We start from the raw sequence: 8,262 nt of genomic DNA on the forward strand, positions 1-8,262 counted from the left end.
AAGAACCACTGTGCCTGAAAAGCTGAGACTTATGTGGAAACATCCTGGGGTAGTGTAGATTCTAAATTGTTCAAATCAAGACCCCCGGGGATTGGGCGGGGCCACAATGGGGAATCAAAGTTTTACATAGAAATATATAGGAAAAATCTTTCAAAATCTTCTTCTCAAGAACCACTGTGCCAGAAAAGCTGAAACTTATGTGGAAGCATACTGGGGTAGTGTAGATTCTAAATTATACAAATCATGACCCCCAGGGGTTGGGCGGGGCCACAATGGGGAATCAAAGTTTTACATAGAAATATATAGGAAACATCTTTCAAAATCTTCTTCTCAAGAACCACTGTGCCAGAAAAGCTGAAACTTATATGAAAGCATCCTGGGGTAGAGTAGATTCTAAATTGTTCAAATCAAGACCCCCGGGGATTGGGCGGGGCCACAATAGGGAATCAAAGTTTTACATAGAAATATATAGGAAAAATCTGTGTAGATTTCAAATTGTCTAAATTATGATCAGTGGGGTGGGGTGGGGTCACAATATGTATTACAAGGGGTAAATCTAGTAAAGTACAGAATTGTCAAAGCTTCTCAGGTGAGCGATGTGGCCCATGGGCCTCTTGTTTTTTTTTTAATAAAAATGGAACTCGAAAATAAACTTACCTTGATATTTGTCATTTGCAAAATTAGATTGTTAAAACATTCTGATTATACACACAAGTACTCTGAAGTTGACATAAAACAGAGTTTCTGATTGACAATATCTAAGTATCTAGGTGGTTTTTGGAAACCAGGTCTTCCAACAGAAATTGGAATTTCCAAGGGTACCAATTGCGTCCCGTTATTAGTAGACCGATATTTTTGTATTCATATGAAGAAGACTTTGTCCAGACTTTGAAAAAAACTCTTGCTGTGGCCGTCAACTCGAAATTAATTAAGGTATATCAGCGACGTATCGGCATAACAATGGTTCTTTCCATTCTTATGTCAAAACGATATATCCCGGTGAGGTTGAGATAAAAGATAATATAGAGCCTGACATATAAGTTTCATATTTGGATATTTTACTTCAAAAATACAACCATTCCCCGATAAATCGGTAAATGGTAATCGTACAAACAAACTTTATGATAAACGTGATGACTGTAACTTTTTTTATCGCCAACTTCACTTACTTATGCAGCAATATACTTTCATTATCTGCACATGCAGTTGACATCTCTCAGTTGATTCGATACACAAGAGCATGCTCTACGTATGTACAATTTCTCCTTTATTATATTGCTTAAACATTTCCTCATAAGTTATAATAATTGTTCCAACTAAAAAAAAATCTCAAATTAATGATTTTTTAGTATCGGTATTCAAATTAACACCTGTTCGTATATTAAGTCTTCAATATCGCATCATTCCAATAACCATATCGAACCTTATAATTTGCCTATTAAGGTTATAATGGGTCTTATACGTACTACATTTTTAATATATAATTTCATTTTTGTGTAAAAATAAACACATCTTACCCAGATGTCACAGTGACTGCCTTTCTTCAATGTAGTTCTGAGAATTTGACCAGACGACTTTTTTTGTTTACAATGGGGCGTTCGATATTGAACGCTCGTATTTGGAATGTTTCGGGCAAACTCGTATACATAATACAAGTAACAGCTTTTTAAAAAGCTTGCCTGACTAAATCAATCAATATCTGCACGAGGACCGGAGTGATAAACCTTTTGAGCAATACTTTTGTGGGCTTAAAAAATGTTCTTACTATTAAATATTTGAGAACCTTATGTAAATGATCCTTGATTTTATTTAACTTGTAGAAGAATCATCTCTACACTGCATACATGATACTTAAGAGTTGAACATTATTCGGGGGAGGGGGGGGTCTGTTGTAGGGGTGGTCTGCCCTTGGATCAAGCTACATTGAAACACGTAGTATAAAATCTGTTGTCAAATTATGCATTATGCACTACACTATAGTAACATTTTAAAAGATGTGTGTAATTGAATGTATACATTTTGTTGGAGTGTATTTTCTCCACTGATGTAAATACTTAATAGTAATATGTTCAATGTTTTTTTCTTAAAATGGGGGGGGGGGGTTCCACTATAATATTTTGAGAATGAAATAAAGTAAAGTAAAGGTTTAGGCCTTCGTGGGAGAAAAAAAAATATTTTGCGCTGCTTTCTTACAAATTGTGTGCATCTGAACAGAGACATATAATAGATCATGCATCTGGAGAACATGACTTGTTGAATTGCGTTGTTCTAGTTTGCGTTGTGTTGAACTAGTCCATTTATGGATGAAACCAACAGCGGGATCGGGAAACAAATTAGAAAATCATTTCTTTAGTGTTGCATGTCTATATATATACTGATATATACGATCTGTTGTTTAAAGGAATGAGATAAAAGTTGTAAACAGAATTTTGAAGCATTCGAAGGAGGTTAAAAGTTAATTTCATGAAAGTTAGCACACCCAATCGTACAATGGAACACTCCAAAGAAATGGCGCGAAGATAGATTACTACATTTGGCGCGAAAAGGTCGATTTACCCCTTTCGTAGAAATAAATGGACTGATCCAGTAGTATAGAAATGCAGAAAAAAGGATACACGGACATGCTGAAACGGTGAATCACATGGAGTGATCTGCTCCATGCAAAAAGAGTAAAGGAAGTAAACACTGCAGTATTTTGCATCAGTAATCTCATTCTTTTTTCTGAAAACTGTTTCTTTTAAAATGCAGGTAAAGAATTCCAATGTAAATCAGCTCACACAAAATCTAGCTCTCTAGGTATGATCTATTAGTTTCGGATCTTGGAAATATCAATCCTTATACAGCCTGACGCCGTGACGTCAGGCAACAAACTCAGCGTTCAATAAAACGTCAAGATATTGAACGCTTACATTCTCTAGATTTTTGGTAGTATTTTATTAGAGACTATTTATTAGCAATATAATAAAAACACAACATTGAAGCATGCACTTTAATGCATAATTATTGTACGGAAAATTTTAATCTCAAAAACTACATGTAATGACAACTTTTATCAAAAGGGAGAGGTAACCTCGCTCCCTTCCATTTTTTAAAACAAATCAAGTTTTTTACCTTAGTGCACGAATTCTAATGTAATTAATCTAGCGCAAAATCTGCAGTGATCTAGGTCAGCTCACTTGATATGATCTAATAGTTTGGGACCGAGGTAATTGCCTGAAGGCCGTGCATTTTTGAAAAGAAATACAATGCCAATGACAAGGGTAAAAATGACTTTGATTGTTGTCAAAATAGTATAAACTTTGAATTTAACTAACTTTGAATTTCAACCGTGCTTGACAAATCAAAAGAGTGAGATAGGGATGTATTGCCCTATGCTCCTCCGGGAGCGAATATAATTTTACTTTTTTATGTTTTTTATACAAATTAAATATGAGCAATGAAAGGAATTTCTTTGTTTTTAGTACGCTCACACAGTTTGTGTTTTTTTTCTATTACAGCTGAAACATTAATTATCATGCTAAAACAAACAAACAAACAAAACAAAGAAAGTTTTTAATTGTTTCAATAAAGAGAAAACATATTAATGCATGTTTTCACTGGAGCATACATACACGTGATATATCATAAATAATGTGGTTTTTAAATTAATTTTAAAAACAGAAACAAGGATGTGGCAAGCTATATAAAAGTATATATCCAGGAACAAATCTCTTATGTCTGTTAACATACCGCTTAAAATGCAGGCAAGCATTGCATTATTATACGTCTTCCTTGTAAAAGGCTACATTACAAGTGCAACTTTACCACCGGGAGTATGCCCTTCTGAAATTAACGTAAGGCAAACTTTTGATACAAGAATTTTTTTGTACAAAGATTTTTTTCAAAATCAAAATTGATTATGATATTTAAAAAAAATGAAGACAGTTATATATTCAAAGAAAGCAAAACAGATAATTACAAAACTTCCTTTCCCCCTTATTATAAGTATAGGGTATAAAATTGTGAGGTTTGGGTGGGAAAAAAAAGACGAGAACGCTGAGTTCTTCCAACACGTGTATTCACATCAAGAAACGGAAGTACAAAATCATACGGAGTTCACACACACAGTACAATATATAGTATGGCAATAGGGGTAGTCTCAAAAGTTATTTTTTTACGATAATATTACACCCTCTTCTTTTAATTTCAAACTTATTGAGGTCCGTTATCAGACACAAATTTCTCCGGTATCCCATGATGGGAAAAGGCGGATTTGATGTGGTTTATCACAGTGCATGCCCGAGTGTCGGTTAAGCGATACACCTCGAAATAGCGACTGTAGTAGTCAACTATTGTGACAAAATCTTGTCCTTCCCAACTGAATAAATCGGAAGCAACAATTTGCCAGGGGCATTCCGGTACATCGTGTGGCATAAGTGGTTCCTTGGGATTCGCATAGCGTTTTTCCAAACACGTTGTGCATTTAAGGACCATGTCCTCAATATCCGAAGATATCTTGGGCCAAAATAACAAATCGCGAGCCCTTTTCACACATTTAGTGACGCCCATATGGCCTATATGTAAGCGTTCGAGCATAGTCGACCTTTGTCCCTTCGGAACAAAAATGCGATTACCCTTCATAATCAGATCGTCGACAACCGAAAGTTCGTCTCGGAAGTTCCAAAATTCTTGGATAAGTGGCGAACATTCTCGTGGGCTATTTGGCTAGCCTTGCAGAAAAGTACGCTTAAGTTCGATACTCTGGACTGCGCGCAAGTTTGCGTCGTGTTCTTCGCGTGATTTGCCGTAGACAAGGATATCATCAACAAGTGTAGTAACTCCATCTAGTCCCTCGTAAATCTCATCTATTTTGCGCTGAAACTCGTCTTGAGCGGACTTTATGCCAAATGGCATCCGAAGAAAACGGAACCTACCGAAAGGCGTGTTGAAGGTAGTCAAAATGACGACTTTTCAGACAACTTTATTGCCCAATATCCGGAACGTGCGTCGAGTTTTGAAAAGTATCGAGCACCTTTAAGCTGGGAGTAATGTCTTCCAACGTTCTCGTGGGGTAATGAGGCTGCAATCCGAATTCCATTCGCGGGGGTCTAAACAAACTCTTAATTTTCCGGAGCTCGGTTTCTCGGTCAAGGCTAATAAATTGACCCACCTCGTAGGTTCTGTGACCCTTGTAATAACACCACATTTCTCCATACGCTCTAGCTCTTCACGTAGCTTGTCGCGAAGTGCGAACGAAATTCGCCGCGGAGGGTTGACTACAGGTATCGCATTCTCGTCAATGCGTATTTCGCAGTCGCCAGGAAATAGTCCGATACCCTCAAAAACATCTTTAAATTATGCAAGAACTGAACGAGTGTCAAGGTGTACACCTGTCGGGCGCGCTGGTATACTTGACGGGCGCAAATCGACGGCCATAACAAGCTGTATCAATTTCAAATCTAAACAAGATTTCAAACCAAGAATAGGTACCGATTCGGTTTTAACAATGTAAAAATCTGCGTCAATGACAGTGTCACCATGTGCACATAAAAGATTTTGCTCACCCAACGTTTCTAACCTTGACCCACCGTAGTCAGATAAATGTTTTGTTGCTTTGCGCAGACTGCCAAGAGTTCCAATGCCCTTAAACTAGGGGTGGGACGATATACCGATACACCGATACATACCGATATTTTCCTCCAAGATACGGTTTACGATACAAGCATTCAAATATCGGTACGAAACGATACACGAACGACCCATCCAAAAATTGAAAATGAAAGTACCGGTACCTTTGAAAATTGCGGCTTGTACGAAGTGAAGAGATTATTTTGATATTGAAGACACACTTTAGAACTAATAAGTCGGTGATTAGGGGTAAAACGTTTTCACTTTTAAGCAGGCTCGGGAGATTGGACAAGAAAAGTTCAGTATGAAATGCGTTCTATACACAGAAAATATCGTTTCCAGAACATTTGATATTATATAGAGAATAATACATACCCTTTTCCATATCACATCCTGTATCAGCCCGAGACACCAATATCAGCCAGAGGGCCGAAGGCCCGAGGGCTGATATTGGTTGAGGGCTGATACAGGATGTGATGCGGAAAAGGGTATGTTTTATTATATTTATTACATACTTAGTAATAAACTACAGAACACATTAAGTTGAGAAGAAAATAAGTAAAATAATCATGCATGGACTTCTTACAGATCTCATGCGATTTGGGTTTGTTTCTATATACTTCTATTTCAATGCACTCGATCCGTAATTTAAAATAATCTATTACACGTACATGTGTATTTGTAAATTATCAAGATTAACCTTATTTTCAAAAAGTTAAAATTAAGAGAATATGAACACACCAAAAATTGTGAATGGTCGCAAGTACTGTTTTTGTGGTTTAATTTACTAAGAATGTGATATTTGACGTCACAATAACCGTATCAGCCCTGCAGGGCTGATATGGATTTGCGGGGCTGATATAGGTTATCAGCCCCGCAAATCCATATCAGCCCTGTAGAGCTGATACGGCTATTGTGACGTCAGCCATATCGCATATGCAAAAAACCTGTATTTATTACTAAGTGTGTAATAAAAATTGTTAATCTATCTGGTACTTATTTTGTAATCTCAACTTGGCGACACACTTTCAGTAATGATTTAATAATAATGTAAATATGATCGATGTTTTTAAATGAATTTTTAGTCCGTGTTCTCTGATGAAATACACAACTATTTGTAAACAAATTCTGAATAGTAATAATTGTATGTACATGTATCATTGTTTTGTACAGTTTTAGTCAATGAAATTGATGAACTTCAAGTATTAATTTCAAAGCAAAGTTTACACGATTTGATGTAGAATAATTTGTTGATTTAATGTCTAGACAAAAAAAAATACTAATTATTTGGAATAGTTTTATAACTTATCATAATATCGAGATACGTATCGTATTGTGCCAATATATCGAGATACGTATCGTATCACAAGATGTGTGTATCGTCCCACCCCTACCTTAAACTGACGAACTGGTAAGATGGTAACCTGGGACCCAGTATCTATCTTAAGTCTTACAGGGACTCGACCTGGACCTATATGCAAATAAGTGAATGCTTGGTCTGGGCTAGTCCGAAAAATCTGACGTTTTCCTGGCTTTTTTACGATTTTTATATTTTTACATTTTCCTGGCATGTAAAAATATAAAAATCGTAAAAAAGCCAGGAAAACGTCAGATTTTTCGGACTAGGTCTGGGCTAGTATGGGGGTTAGATTTTGAGGTTTCAATGCTATCAATACTAAAATCACAATCACTATCTGTCCCTCCCCCATATTCTGGTTGTGTGGTTACATCACTGACCCTAACAGAATCAGATGATCTACATACTGCTGCAAAGTGATTCAATTTTTTACATTTATCACACTGTTTCCCCTTTGCAGGGCATAAACCTGTATCACTATGATCCCTACCACAATTACCACATGATTTACTAGTCTTTGAATGTTTATTGTTATTGTTTAATTTGTCCTGCTTTGGACTTAAAGGACCCGGGGTACCATGCTGCTTTGGGTAAGTGGGTCTGCCTCCACCTGATTTTGTCGCTCGTCCTGGTCTCTGCTTAGTTCGTGCACGGACGGCGTGTACCTCGGGTTAGTTACTTCACATGGATTTGAGCTGCTCTTGGGAATATTCAAAATTCTGGCCAATCTCGATGGCTTTGTCAAGTGTAAGATCCTTCCCCACGTTAATGAGTTTCTCTCGTATCTTACTGGATGACACACCGAACACGATCCTGTCTCGGATCATTTCATCGCTGTCGGTGTACGCACAGTCCTTACTTAGTAGTTTGAGTCTAGTAATGAACTGATCAAATGTAGCGCTGCCTTGAACCTCATTATTGAATTTATAACGGGCGAACACTGGACTGAGTTTTGGTTGCACGTGACTTTTGAATCGATCATATAAAGTCTTTAATTTCTTACTGTCTTCTTCTGAAAGATTCCAAATATTAAAACTGTCTCTATCTTTGTCTCCCACCCAGAGTTGCAAGTATGAGCACCTTTCCCCCTCCTTTTTACTTTTGAGGGGACCGTCAAAAATCAACTGTGCGTGTTGTTGGAATTTTCTCCAAGACTCGGGCAAGTTTGTGGACTCCCAATCTACTACGGGCTGTGGAATTCCCTCCATGATTCTGACACCATGTAAAATTGTGAGGTTTGGGTGGAAAAAAATAAGACGAGAACGCTGAGTTCTACCAACACGTGTATTCACATGAAG

The sequence above is a fragment of the Saccostrea cucullata genome, unplaced genomic scaffold (assembly GCF_032062105.1).
Source record: "Saccostrea cucullata isolate Sc308-1 unplaced genomic scaffold, CSIRO_AGI_Scuc_v1 ctg2933, whole genome shotgun sequence".
Taxonomy (NCBI): domain Eukaryota; kingdom Metazoa; phylum Mollusca; class Bivalvia; order Ostreida; family Ostreidae; genus Saccostrea; species Saccostrea cuccullata.